Below are 15,237 nucleotides of genomic sequence, written 5' to 3'. Positions count from 1 at the left end.
AAATACAAGAACTTTTCGTGGTTCTTGTCAATTTTTGTTGATTTTCATCAAATGAACTTATTTCAGTCAGCTAGATCTTTCTTCTTCAAAGCAAAAAGATTTTATCTTCAAATACAAGAACTTTTCGTGAGTTTGTTGATTTTCAGCAAATGAACATATTTTAGCGAGCGAGAAATTTTTTCTTTAATAGCGTCAGATTTTATCTTCAAATACAAGAACTTTTCGTGGTTTTGTTGATTTTCAGCAAATGAACATCTTTCAGCGAGCGAGAAGTTTTTTCTTTAAAAGCGTAAGATTTTATCTTAAAATACAAGAACTTTTCGTGGTTCTTGTCAATTTTTGTTGGTTTTCATCTTATGAACTTATTTCAGTCAGCTCGATCTTTCTTCTTCAAAGCAAAAAGATTTTATCTTCAAATACAAGAACTTTTCGTGGTTTTGTTGATTTTCAGCAAATGAACATATTTCAGCGAGCGAGAAGTTTTTTCTTTAAAAGCGTTAGATTTTATCTTAAAATACAAGAACTTTTCGTGGTTCTTGTCAATTTTTGTTGATTTTCATCAAATGAACTTATTTCAGTCAGCTAGATCTTTCTTCTTCAAAGCAAAAAGATTTTATCTTCAAATACAAGAACTTTTCGTGGTTTTGTTGATTTTCAGCCAATGAACATATTTCAGCGAGCGAGAAGTTTTTTCTTTAAAAGCGTCAGATTTTATCTTAAAATACAAGAACTTTTCGTGGTTCTTGTCAATTTTTGTTGGTTTTCATCCAATGAACTTATTTCAGTCAGCAAGATCTTTCTTCTTGAAAGCAAAAAGATTTAATCTTCAAATGCAAGAACTTTTCGTGGTTTTGTTGATTTTCAGCAAATGAACATATTTCAGCGAGCGAGAAGTTTTTTCTTTATTAGCGTCAAATTTTATCTTAAAATACAAGAACTTTTCGTGGTTCTTGTCAATTTTTGTTGGTTTTCATCCAATGAACTTATTTCAGTCAGCAAGATCTTTCTTCTTGAAAGCAAAAAGATTTTATCTTCAAATACAAGAACTTTTCGTGATTTTGTTGATTTTCAGCAAATGAACATATTTCAGCGAGCGAGAAATTTTTTCTTTAATAGCGTCAGATTTTATCTTAAAATACAAGAACTTTTCGTGGTTCTTGTCAACTTTTGTTGGCTTTCATCCAATGAACTTATTTCAGTCAGCCAGATCTTTCTTCTTCAAAGCAAAAAGATTTTATCTTCAAATACAAGAACTTTTCGTGGTTTTGTTGATTTTCAGCAAATGAACATATATCAGCGAGCGAGAAGTTTTTTCTTTAAAAGCGTCAGATTTTATCTTAAAATACAAGAACTTTTCGTGGTTCTTGTCAATTTTTGTTGGTTTTCATCCAATGAACTTATTTCAGTCAGCTCGATCTTTCTTCTTGAAAGCAAAATGATTTTATCTTCAAATACAAGAACTTTTCGTGGTTTTGTTGATTTTCAGCAAATGAACATATTTCAGCGAGCTGGAAGTTTTTTCTTTAATCGCGTCAGATTTTATCTTAAAATACAAGAACTTTTCGTGGTTCTTGTCAATTTTTGTTAGTTTTCATCTTATGAACTTATTTCAGTCAGCTAGATCTTTCTTCTTCAAAGCAAAAAGATTTTATCTTCAAATCCAAGAACTTTTCGTGGTTTTGTTGATTTTCAGCAAATGAACATATTTCAGCGAGGGAGAAGTTTTTTCTTTAATAGCGTCAGATTTTAGCTTAAAATACAAGAACTTTTCGTGGTTCTTGTCAATTTTTGTTGGTTTTCATCCAATGAACTTATTTCAGTCAGCTAGATCTTTCTTCTTCAAAGCAAAAAGATTTTATCTTCAAATACAAGAACTTTTCGTGCTTTTGTTGATTTTCAGCAAATGAACATCTTTCAGCGAGCGAGAAGTTTTTTCTTTAAAAGCGTCAGATTTTAGCTTAAAATACAAGAACTTTTCGTGGTTCTTGTCAATTTTTGTTGGTTTTCATCTGATGAACTTATTTCAGTCAGCTAGATCTTTCTTCTTCAAAGCAAAAAGATTTTATCTTCAAATACAAGAACTTTTCGTGGTTTTGTTGATTTTCAGCAAATGAACATATTTCAGCGAGCGAGAAGTTTTTTCCTTGAAAGCGTAAGATTTTATCTTAAAATACAAGAACTTTTCGTGGTTCTTGTCAATTTTTGTTGGTTTTCATCCAATGAACTTATTTCAGTCAGCCAGATCTTTCTTCTTCAAAGCAAAAAGATTTTATCTTCAAATACAAGAACTTTTCGTGGTTTTGTTGATTTTCAGCAAATGAACATATTTCAGCGAGCGAGAAGTTTTTTCTTTAATAGCGTCAGATTTTATCTTAAAATACAAGAACTTTTCGTGGTTCTTGTCAATTTTTGTTGGTGTTCATCTTATGAACTTATTTCAGTCAGCTAGATCTTCCTTCTTCAAAGCAAAATGATTTTATCTTCAAATACAAGAACTTTTCGTGGTTTTGTTGATTTTCAGCAAATGAACATATTTCAGCGAGCGAGAAGTTTTTTCCTGAAAAGCGTAAGATTTTATCTTAAAATACAAGAACTTTTCGTGGTTCTTGTCAATTTTTGTTGGTTTTCACCTTATGAACTTATTTCAGTCAGCTCGATCTTTCTTCTTCAAAGCAAATAGATTTTATCTTCAAAGACAAGAACTTTTTGTGGTTTTGTTGATTTTCAGCAAATGAACATATTTCAGCGAGCGAGAAGTTTTTTCTTTAAAAGCGTCAGATTTTAGCTTAAAATACAAGAACTTTTCGTGGTTCTTGTCAATTTTTGTTGGTTTTCATCCAATGAACTTATTTCAGTCAGCAAGATCTTTCTTCTTGAAAGCAAAAAGATTTTATCTTCAAATGCAAGAACTTTTCGTGGTTTTGTTGATTTTCAGCAAATGAACATATTTCAGCGAGCGAGAAGTTTTTTCTTTATTAGCGTCAGATTTTATCTTAAAATACAAGAACTTTTCGTGGTTCTTGTCAATTTTTGTTGGTTTTCATCTTATGAACTTATTTCAGTCAGCTAGATCTTTCTTCTTCAAAGCAAAAAGATTTTATCTTCAAATACAAGAACTTTTCGTGGTTTTGTTGATTTTCAGCAAATGTACATATTTCAGCGAGCGAGAAGTTTTTTCTTTAAAAGCGTAAGATTTTATCTTAAAATACAAGAACTTTTCGTGGTTCTTGTCAATTTTTGTTGGTTTTCATCTTATGAACTTATTTCAGTCAGCTCGATCTTTCTTCTTCAAAGCAAAAAGATTTAACTTCAAATACAAAAACTTTTCGTGGTTTTGTTGATTTTCAGCAAATGAACATATTTCAGCGAGGGAGAAGTTTTTTCTTTAATAGCGTCAGATTTTATCTTAAAATACAAGAACTTTTTGTGGTTCTTGTCAATTTTTGTTGGTTTACATCCAATGAACTTATTTCAGTCAGCCAGATCTTTCTTCTTCAAAGCAAAAAGGTTTTATCTTCAAATACAAGAATTTTTCGTGGTTTTGTTGATTTTCAGCAAATGAACATATTTCAGCGAGCGAGAAGTTTTTTCTTTAATCGCGTCAGATTTTATCTTAAAATACAAGAACTTTTCGTGGTTCTTGTCAATTTTTGTTAGTTTTCATCTGATGAACTTATTTCAGTCAGCTAGATCTTTCTTCTTCAAAGCAAAAAGATTTTATCTTCAAATACAAGAACTTTTCGTGGTTTTGTTGATTTTCAGCAAATGAACATATTTCAGCGAGGGAGAAGTTTTTTCTTTAAGAGCGTCAGATTTTATCTTAAAATACAAGAACTTTTCGTGGTTCTTGTCAATTTTTGTTGGTTTTCATCCCATAAACTTATTTCAGTCAGCTAGATCTTTCTTCTTCAAAGCAAAAAGATTTTATCTTCAAATACAAGAACTTTTCGTTCTTTTGTTGATTTTCAGCAAATGAACATCTTTCAGCGAGCGAGAAGTTTTTTCTTTAAAAGCGTCAGATTTTAGCTTAAAATACAAGAACTTTTCGTGGTTCTTGTCAATTTTTGTTGGTTTTCATCCAATGAACTTATTTCAGTCAGCAAGATCTTTCTTCTTCAAAGCAAAAAGATTTTATCTTCAAATGCAAGAACTTTTCTTGGTTTTGTTGATTTTCAGCAAATGAACATATTTCAGCGAGCGAGAAGTTTTTTCTTTATTAGCGTCAGATTTTATCTTAAAATACAAGAACTTTTCGTGGTTCTTGTCAATTTTTGTTGGTTTTCATCCAATGAACTTATTTCAGTCAGCTGGATCTTTCTTCTTGAAAGCAAAAAGATTTTATCTTCAAATACAAGAACTTTTCGTTCTTTTGTTGATTTTCAGCAAATGAACATCTTTCAGCGAGCGAGAAGTTTTTTCTTTAAAAGCGTCAGATTTTAGCTTAAAATACAAGAACTTTTCGTGGTTCTTGTCAATTTTTGTTGGTTTTCATCCAATGAACTTATTTCAGTCAGCAAGATCTTTCTTCTTCAAAGCAAAAAGATTTTATCTTCAAATGCAAGAACTTTTCTTGGTTTTGTTGATTTTCAGCAAATGAACATATTTCAGCGAGCGAGAAGTTTTTTCTTTATTAGCGTCAGATTTTATCTTAAAATACAAGAACTTTTCGTGGTTCTTGTCAATTTTTGTTGGTTTTCATCCAATGAACTTATTTCATTCAGCTAGATCTTTCTTCTTCAAAGCAAAAAGATTTTATCTTCAAATACAAGAACTTTTCGTGATTTTGTTGATTTTCAGCAAATGAACATATTTCAGCGAGTGAGAAGTTTTTTCTTTAATAGCGTCAGATTTTAGCTTAAAAGACAAGAACTTTTCGTGGTTCTTGTCAATTTTTGTTGGTTTTCATCTTATGAACTTATTTCAGTCAGCAAGATCTTTCTTCTTGAAAGCAAAAAGATTTTATCTTCAAATACAAGAACTTTTCGTGGTTTTGTTGATTTTCAGGAAATGAACACATTTCAGCGAGCGAGAAGTTTTTTCTTTATTAGCGTCAGATTTTATCTTAAAATACAAGAACTTTTCGTGGTTCTTGTCAATTTTGGTTGATTTTCATCAAATGAACTTATTTCAGTCAGCTAGATCTTTCTTCTTCAAAGCAAAAAGATTTTATCTTCAAATACAAGAACTTTTCGTGGTTTTGTTGATTTTCAGCAAATGAACATATTTCAGCGAGCGAGAAGTTTTTTCTTTAAAAGCGTCAGATTTTAGCTTAAAATACAAGAACTTTTCGTGGTTCTTGTCAATTTTTGTTGGTTTTCATCCAATGAACTTATTTCAGTCAGCTCGATCTTTCTTCTTGAAAGCAAAATGATTTTATCTTCAAATACAAGAACTTTTCGTGGTTTTGTTGATTTTCAGCAAATGAACATGTTTCAGCGAGCTGGAAGTTTTTTCTTTCATAGCGTCAGATTTTATCTTAAAATACAAAAACTTTTCGTGGTTCTTGTCAATTTTTGTTGATTTTCATCAAATGAACTTATTTCAGTCAGCTCGATCTTTCTTCTTGAAAGCAAAAAGATTTTATCTTCAAATACAAGAACTTTTCGTGGTTTTGTTGATTTTCAGCAAATGAACATATTTCAGCGAGGGAGAAGTTTTTTCTTTAAAAGCGTCAGATTTTATCTTAAAATACAAGAACTTTTCGTGGTTCTTGTCAATTTTTGTTGGTTTTCATCCAATGAACTTATTTCAGTCAGCTAGATCTTTCTTCTTGAAAGCAAAAAGATTTTATCTTCAAATACAAGAACTTTTCGTGGTTTTGTTGATTTTCAGCAAATGAACATATTTCAGAGATCTAGAAGATTTTTCTTTAATAGCGTAAGATTTTATCTTAAAATACAAGAACTTTTCGTGGTTCTTGTCAATTTTTGTTGGTTTTCTTCCAATGAACTTATTTCATTCAGCTAGATCTTTCTTCTTCAAAGCAAAAAGATTCTATCTTCAAATACAAGAACTTTTCGTGAGTTTGTTGATTTTCAGCAAATGAACATATTTCAGCGAGGGAGAAGTTTTTTCTTTAATAGCGTCAGATTTTATCTTAAAATACAAGAACTTTTCGTGGTTCTTGTCAATTTTTGTTGGTTTTCATCTTATGAACTTATTTCAGTCAGCTAGATCTTTCTTCTTCAAAGCAAAAAGATTTTATCTTCAAATACAAGAACTTTTCGTGGTTTTGTTGATTTTCAGCAAATGAACATATTTCAGCGAGCGAGAAGTTTTTTCTTTAAAAGCGTCAGATTTTATCTTAAAATACAAGAACTTTTCGTGGTTCTTGTCAATTTTTGTTGGTTTTCATCTGATGAACTTATTTCAGTCAGCTAGATCTTTCTTCTTCAAAGCAAAAAGATTTTATCTTCAAATACTAGAACTTTTCGTGGTTTTGTTGATTTTCAGCAAATGAACATATTTCAGCGAGCGAGAAGTTTTTTCCTTGAAAGCGTAAGATTTTATCTTAAAATACAAGAACTTTTCGTGGTTCTTGTCAATTTTTGTTGGTTTTCATCCAATGAACTTATTTCAGTCAGCCAGATCTTTCTTCTTCAAAGCAAAAAGATTTTATCTTCAAATACAAGAACTTTTCGTGGTTTTGTTGATTTTCAGCAAATGAACATATTTCAGCGAGCGAGAAGTTTTTTCTTTAATAGCGTCAGATTTTATCTTAAAATACAAGAACTTTTCGTGGTTCTTGTCAATTTTTGTTGGTGTTCATCTTATGAACTTATTTCAGTCAGCTAGATCTTCCTTCTTCAAAGCAAAATGATTTTATCTTCAAATACAAGAACTTTTCGTGGTTTTGTTGATTTTCAGCAAATGAACATATTTCAGCGAGCGAGAAGTTTTTTCCTGAAAAGCGTAAGATTTTATCTTAAAATACAAGAACTTTTCGTGGTTCTTGTCAATTTTTGTTGGTTTTCACCTTATGAACTTATTTCAGTCAGCTCGATCTTTCTTCTTCAAAGCAAATAGATTTTATCTTCAAATACAAGAACTTTTTGTGGTTTTGTTGATTTTCAGCAAATGAACATATTTCAGCGAGCGAGAAGTTTCTTCTTTAAAAGCGTCAGATTTTAGCTTAAAATACAAGAACTTTTCGTGGTTCTTGTCAATTTTTGTTGGTTTTCATCCAATGAACTTATTTCAGTCAGCAAGATCTTTCTTCTTGAAAGCTAAAAGATTTTATCTTCAAATGCAAGAACTTTTCGTGGTTTTGTTGATTTTCAGCAAATGAACATATTTCAGCGAGCGAGAAGTTTTTTCTTTAAAAGCGTAAGATTTTATCTTAAAATACAAGAACTTTTCGTGGTTCTTGTCAATTTTTGTTGGTTTTCATCTTATCAACTTATTTCAGTCAGCTCGATCTTTCTTCTTCAAAGCAAAAAGATTTAACTTCAAATACAAAAACTTTTCGTGGTTTTGTTGATTTTCAGCAAATGAACATATTTCAGCGAGGGAGAAGTTTTTTCTTTAATAGCGTCAGATTTTATCTTAAAATACAAGAACTTTTTGTGGTTCTTGTCAATTTTTGTTGGTTTTCATCCAATGAACTTATTTCAGTCAGCCAGATCTTTCTTCTTCAAAGCAAAAAGGTTTTATCTTCAAATACAAGAATTTTTCGTGGTTTTGTTGATTTTCAGCAAATGAACATATTTCAGCGAGCGAGAAGTTTTTTCTTTAATCGCGTCAGATTTTATCTTAAAATACAAGAACTTTTCGTGGTTCTTGTCAATTTTTGTTAGTTTTCATCTGATGAACTTATTTCAGTCAGCTAGATCTTTCTTCTTCAAAGCAAAAAGATTTTATCTTCAAATACAAGAACTTTTCGTGGTTTTGTTGATTTTCAGCAAATTAACATATTTCAGCGAGGGAGAAGTTTTTTCTTTCATAGCGTCAGATTTTATCTTAAAATACAAGAACTTTTCGTGGTTCTTGTCAATTTTTGTTGGTTTTCATCCCATAAACTTATTTCAGTCAGCTAGATCTTTCTTCTTCAAAGCAAAAAGATTTTTTCTTCAAATACAAGAACTTTTCGTTCTTTTGTTGATTTTCAGCAAATGAACATCTTTCAGCGAGCGAGAAGTTTTTTCTTTAAAAGCGTCAGATTTTAGCTTAAAATACAAGAACTTTTCGTGGTTCTTGTCAATTTTTGTTGGTTTTCATCCAATGAACTTATTTCAGTCAGCAAGATCTTTCTTCTTCAAAGCAAAAAGATTTTATCTTCAAATGCAAGAACTTTTCTTGGTTTTGTTGATTTTCAGCAAATGAACATATTTCAGCGAGCGAGAAGTTTTTTCTTTATTAGCGTCAGATTTTATCTTAAAATACAAGAACTTTTCGTGGTTCTTGTCAATTTTTGTTGGTTTTCATCTTATGAACTTATTTCAGTCAGCTAGATCTTTCTTCTTGAAAGCAAAAAGATTTAATCTTCAAATGCAAGAACTTTTCGTGGTTTTGTTGATTTTCAGCAAATGAACATATTTCAGCGAGCGAGAAGTTTTTTCTTTATTAGCGTCAGATTTTATCTTAAAATACAAGAACTTTTCGTGGTTCTTGTCAATTTTTGTTGGTTTTCATCCAATGAACTTATTTCAGTCAGCAAGATCTTTCTTCTTGAAAGCAAAAAGATTTTATCTTCAAATACAAGAACTTTTCGTGATTTTGTTGATTTTCAGCAAATGAACATATTTCAGCGAGCGAGAAATTTTTTCTTTAATAGCGTCAGATTTTATCTTAAAATACAAGAACTTTTCGTGGTTCTTGTCAATTTTTGTTGGCTTTCATCCAATGAACTTATTTCAGTCAGCCAGATCTTTCTTCTTCAAAGCAAAAAGATTTTATCTTCAAATACAAGAACTTTTCGTGGTTTTGTTGATTTTCAGCAAATGAACATATATCAGCGAGCGAGAAGTTTTTTCTTTAAAAGCGTCAGATTTTAGCTTAAAATACAAGAACTTTTCGTGGTTCTTGTCAATTTTTGTTGGTTTTCATCCAATGAACTTATTTCAGTCAGCTCGATCTTTCTTCTTGAAAGCAAAAAGATTTTATCTTCAAATACAAGAACTTTTCGTGAGTTTGTTGATTTTCAGCAAATGAACATATTTTAGCGAGCGAGAAGTTTTTTCTTTAATAGCGTCAGATTTTATCTTCAAATACAAGAACTTTTCGTGGTTCTTGTCAATTTGTGTTGGTTTTCATCTTATGAACTTATTTCAGTCAGCTAGATCTTTCTTCTTCAAAGCAAAAAGATTTTATCTTCAAATACAAGAACTTTTCGTGGTTTTGTTGATTTTCAGCAAATGAACATCTTTCAGCGAGCGAGAAGTTTTTTCTTTAAAAGCGTAAGATTTTATCTTAAAATACAAGAACTTTTCGTGGTTCTTGTCAATTTTTGTTGGTTTTCATCTTATGAACTTATTTCAGTCAGCTCGATCTTTCTTCTTCAAAGCAAAAAGATTTTATCTTCAAATACAAGAACTTTTCGTGGTTTTGTTGATTTTCAGCAAATGAACATATTTCATCGAGCTGGAAGTTTTTTCTTTAATAGCGTAAGATTTTATCTTAAAATACAAAAACTTTTCGTGGTTCTTGTCAATTTTTGTTGGTTTTCATCTGATGAACTTATTCATTCAGCTAGATCTTTCTTCTTCAAAGCAAAAAGATTTTATCTTCAAATACAAGAACTTTTCGTGATTTTGTTGATTTTCAGCAAATGAACATATTTCAGCGAGCGTGAAGTTTTTTCTTTAATAGCGTCAGATTTTAGCTTAAAAGACAAGAACTTTTCGTGGTTCTTGTCAATTTTTGTTGGTTTTCATCCAATGAACTTATTTCAGTCAGCAAGATCTTTCTTCTTGAAAGCAAAAAGATTTTATCTTCAAATGCAAGAACTTTTCGTGGTTTTGTTGATTTTCAGCAAATGAACACATTTCAGCGAGCGAGAAGTTTTTTCTTTATTAGCGTCAGATTTTATCTTAAAATACAAGAACTTTTCGTGGTTCTTGTCAATTTTTGTTGATTTTCATCAAATGAACTTATTTCAGTTAGCTAGATCTTTCTTCTTCAAAGCAAAAAGATTTTATCTTCAAATACAAGAACTTTTCGTGGTTTTGTTGATTTTCAGCCAATGAACATATTTCAGCGAGCGAGAAGTTTTTTCTTTAAAAGCGTCAGATTTTAGCTTAAAATACAAGAACTTTTCGTGGTTCTTGTCAATTTTTGTTGGTTTTCATCCAATGAACTTATTTCAGTCAGCAAGATCTTTCTTCTTGAAAGCAAAAAGATTTAATCTTCAAATGCAAGAACTTTTCGTGGTTTTGTTGATTTTCAGCAAATGAACATATTTCAGCGAGCGAGAAGTTTTTTCTTTATTAGCGTCAGATTTTATCTTAAAATACAAGAACTTTTCGTGGTTCTTGTCAATTTTTGTTGGTTTTCATCCAATGAACTTATTTCAGTCAGCAAGATCTTTCTTCTTGAAAGCAAAAAGATTTTATCTTCAAATACAAGAACTTTTCGTGATTTTGTTGATTTTCAGCAAATGAACATATTTCAGCGAGCGAGAAATTTTTTCTTTAATAGCGTCAGATTTTATCTTAAAATACACGAACTTTTCGTGGTTCTTGTCAACTTTTGTTGGCTTTCATCCAATGAACTTATTTCAGTCAGCCAGATCTTTCTTCTTCAAAGCAAAAAGATTTTATCTTCAAATACAAGAACTTTTCGTGGTTTTGTTGATTTTCAGCAAATGAACATATATCAGCGAGCGAGAAGTTTTTTCTTTAAAAGCGTCAGATTTTAGCTTAAAATACAAGAACTTTTCGTGGTTCTTGTCAATTTTTGTTGGTTTTCATCCAATGAACTTATTTCAGTCAGCTCGATCTTTCTTCTTGAAAGCAAAATGATTTTATCTTCAAATACAAGAACTTTTCGTGGTTTTGTTGATTTTCAGCAAATGAACATATTTCAGCGAGCTGGAAGTTTTTTCTTTAATCGCGTCAGATTTTATCTTAAAATACAAGAACTTTTCGTGGTTCTTGTCAATTTTTGTTAGTTTTCATCTTATGAACTTATTTCAGTCAGCTAGATCTTTCTTCTTCAAAGCAAAAAGATTTTATCTTCAAATCCAAGAACTTTTCGTGGTTTTGTTGATTTTCAGCAAATGAACATATTTCAGCGAGGGAGAAGTTTTTTCTTTAATAGCGTCAGATTTTAGCTTAAAATACAAGAACTTTTCGTGGTTCTTGTCAATTTTTGTTGGTTTTCATCCAATGAACTTATTTCAGTCAGCTAGATCTTTCTTCTTTCAAGCAAAAAGATTTTATCTTCAAATACAAGAACTTTTCGTGGTTTTGTTGATTTTCAGCAAATGAACATATTTCAGCGAGCGAGAAGTTTTTTCTTTATTAGCGTCAGATTTTATCTTAAAATACAAGAACTTTTCGTGGTTCTTGTCAATTTTTGTTGGTTTTCATCCAATGAACTTATTTCAGTCAGCAAGATCTTTCTTCTTGAAAGCAAAAAGATTTTATCTTCAAATACAAGAACTTTTCGTGATTTTGTTGATTTTCAGCAAATGAACATATTTCAGCGAGCGAGAAATTTTTTCTTTAATAGCGTCAGATTTTATCTTAAAATACAAGAACTTTTCGTGGTTCTTGTCAATTTTTGTTGGCTTTCATCCAATGAACTTATTTCAGTCAGCCAGATCTTTCTTCTTCAAAGCAAAAAGATTTTATCTTCAAATACAAGAACTTTTCGTGGTTTTGTTGATTTTCAGCAAATGAACATCTTTCAGCGAGCGAGAAGTTTTTTCTTTAAAAGCGTAAGATTTTATCTTAAAATACAAGAACTTTTCGTGGTTCTTGTCAATTTTTGTTGGTTTTCATCTTATGAACTTATTTCAGTCAGCTCGATCTTTCTTCTTCAAAGCAAAAAGATTTTATCTTCAAATACAAGAACTTTTCGTGGTTTTGTTGATTTTCAGCAAATGAACATATTTCAGCGAGCGAGAAGTTTTTTCTTTAAAAGCGTTAGATTTTAGCTTAAAATACAAGAACTTTTCGTGGTTCTTGTCAATTTTTGTTGGTTTTCATCCAATGAACTTATTTCAGTCAGCTGGATCTTTCTTCTTTAAAGCAAAAAGATTTTATCTTCAAATACAAGAACTTTTCGTGGTTTTGTTGATTTTCAGCAAATTAACATATTTCAGCGAGGGAGAAGTTTTTTCTTTAATAGCGTCAGATTTTATCTTAAAAGACAAGATCTTTTCGTGGTTCTTGTCAATTTTTGTTGGTTTTCATCCAATGAACTTATTTCAATCAGCTGGATCTTTCTTCTTGAAAGCAAAAAGATTTTATCTTCAAATACAAGAACTTTTCGTGATTTTGTTGATTTTCAGCAAATGAACATATTTCATCGAGCTGGAAGTTTTTTCTTTAATAGCGTAAGATTTTATCTTAAAATACAAAAACTTTTCGTGGTTCTTGTCAATTTTTGTTGGTTTTCATCTGATGAACTTATTCATTCAGCTAGATCTTTCTTCTTCAAAGCAAAAAGATTTTATCTTCAAATACAAGAACTTTTCGTGATTTTGTTGATTTTCAGCAAATGAACATATTTCAGCGAGCGTGAAGTTTTTTCTTTAATAGCGTCAGATTTTAGCTTAAAAGACAAGAACTTTTCGTGGTTCTTGTCAATTTTTGTTGGTTTTCATCCAATGAACTTATTTCAGTCAGCAAGATCTTTCTTCTTGAAAGCAAAAAGATTTTATCTTCAAATGCAAGAACTTTTCGTGGTTTTGTTGATTTTCAGCAAATGAACACATTTCAGCGAGCGAGAAGTTTTTTCTTTATTAGCGTCAGATTTTATCTTAAAATACAAGAACTTTTCGTGGTTCTTGTCAATTTTTGTTGATTTTCATCAAATGAACTTATTTCAGTTAGCTAGATCTTTCTTCTTCAAAGCAAAAAGATTTTATCTTCAAATACAAGAACTTTTCGTGGTTTTGTTGATTTTCAGCCAATGAACATATTTCAGCGAGCGAGAAGTTTTTTCTTTAAAAGCGTCAGATTTTAGCTTAAAATACAAGAACTTTTCGTGGTTCTTGTCAATTTTTGTTGGTTTTCATCCAATGAACTTATTTCAGTCAGCAAGATCTTTCTTCTTGAAAGCAAAAAGATTTAATCTTCAAATGCAAGAACTTTTCGTGGTTTTGTTGATTTTCAGCAAATGAACATATTTCAGCGAGCGAGAAGTTTTTTCTTTATTAGCGTCAGATTTTATCTTAAAATACAAGAACTTTTCGTGGTTCTTGTCAATTTTTGTTGGTTTTCATCCAATGAACTTATTTCAGTCAGCAAGATCTTTCTTCTTGAAAGCAAAAAGATTTTATCTTCAAATACAAGAACTTTTCGTGATTTTGTTGATTTTCAGCAAATGAACATATTTCAGCGAGCGAGAAATTTTTTCTTTAATAGCGTCAGATTTTATCTTAAAATACACGAACTTTTCGTGGTTCTTGTCAACTTTTGTTGGCTTTCATCCAATGAACTTATTTCAGTCAGCCAGATCTTTCTTCTTCAAAGCAAAAAGATTTTATCTTCAAATACAAGAACTTTTCGTGGTTTTGTTGATTTTCAGCAAATGAACATATATCAGCGAGCGAGAAGTTTTTTCTTTAATAGCGTCAGATTTTATCTTAAAATACAAGAACTTTTCGTGGTTCTTGTCAATTTTTGTTGGCTTTCATCCAATGAACTTATTTCAGTCAGCCAGATCTTTCTTCTTCAAAGCAAAAAGATTTTATCTTCAAATACAAGAACTTTTCGTGGTTTTGTTGATTTTCAGCAAATGAACATCTTTCAGCGAGCGAGAAGTTTTTTCTTTAAAAGCGTAAGATTTTATCTTAAAATACAAGAACTTTTCGTGGTTCTTGTCAATTTTTGTTGGTTTTCATCTTATGAACTTATTTCAGTCAGCTCGATCTTTCTTCTTCAAAGCAAAAAGATTTTATCTTCAAATACAAGAACTTTTCGTGGTTTTGTTGATTTTCAGCAAATGAACATATTTCAGCGAGCGAGAAGTTTTTTCTTTAAAAGCGTTAGATTTTAGCTTAAAATACAAGAACTTTTCGTGGTTCTTGTCAATTTTTGTTGGTTTTCATCCAATGAACTTATTTCAGTCAGCTGGATCTTTCTTCTTTAAAGCAAAAAGATTTTATCTTCAAATACAAGAACTTTTCGTGGTTTTGTTGATTTTCAGCAAATTAACATATTTCAGCGAGGGAGAAGTTTTTTCTTTAATAGCGTCAGATTTTATCTTAAAAGACAAGATCTTTTCGTGGTTCTTGTCAATTTTTGTTGGTTTTCATCCAATGAACTTATTTCAATCAGCTGGATCTTTCTTCTTGAAAGCAAAAAGATTTTATCTTCAAATACAAGAACTTTTCGTGATTTTGTTGATTTTCAGCAAATGAACATATTTCATCGAGCTGGAAGTTTTTTCTTTAATAGCGTAAGATTTTATCTTAAAATACAAAAACTTTTCGTGGTTCTTGTCAATTTTTGTTGGTTTTCATCTGATGAACTTATTCATTCAGCTAGATCTTTCTTCTTCAAAGCAAAAAGATTTTATCTTCAAATACAAGAACTTTTCGTGATTTTGTTGATTTTCAGCAAATGAACATATTTCAGCGAGCGTGAAGTTTTTTCTTTAATAGCGTCAGATTTTAGCTTAAAAGACAAGAACTTTTCGTGGTTCTTGTCAATTTTTGTTGGTTTTCATCCAATGAACTTATTTCAGTCAGCAAGATCTTTCTTCTTGAAAGCAAAAAGATTTTATCTTCAAATGCAAGAACTTTTCGTGGTTTTGTTGATTTTCAGCAAATGAACACATTTCAGCGAGCGAGAAGTTTTTTCTTTATTAGCGTCAGATTTTATCTTAAAATACAAGAACTTTTCGTGGTTCTTGTCAATTTTTGTTGATTTTCATCAAATGAACTTATTTCAGTTAGCTAGATCTTTCTTCTTCAAAGCAAAAAGATTTTATCTTCAAATACAAGAACTTTTCGTGGTTTTGTTGATTTTCAGCCAATGAACATATTTCAGCGAGCGAGAAGTTTTTTCTTTAAAAGCGTCAGATTTTAGCTTAAAATACAAGAACTTTTCGTGGTTCTTGTCAATT

The sequence above is a fragment of the Heptranchias perlo genome, chromosome 13, assembly GCF_035084215.1.
Source record: "Heptranchias perlo isolate sHepPer1 chromosome 13, sHepPer1.hap1, whole genome shotgun sequence".
In the NCBI taxonomy this organism is placed as follows: Eukaryota; Metazoa; Chordata; class Chondrichthyes; order Hexanchiformes; family Hexanchidae; genus Heptranchias; species Heptranchias perlo.
Note: the sequence above shows the minus strand (reverse complement) of the source record.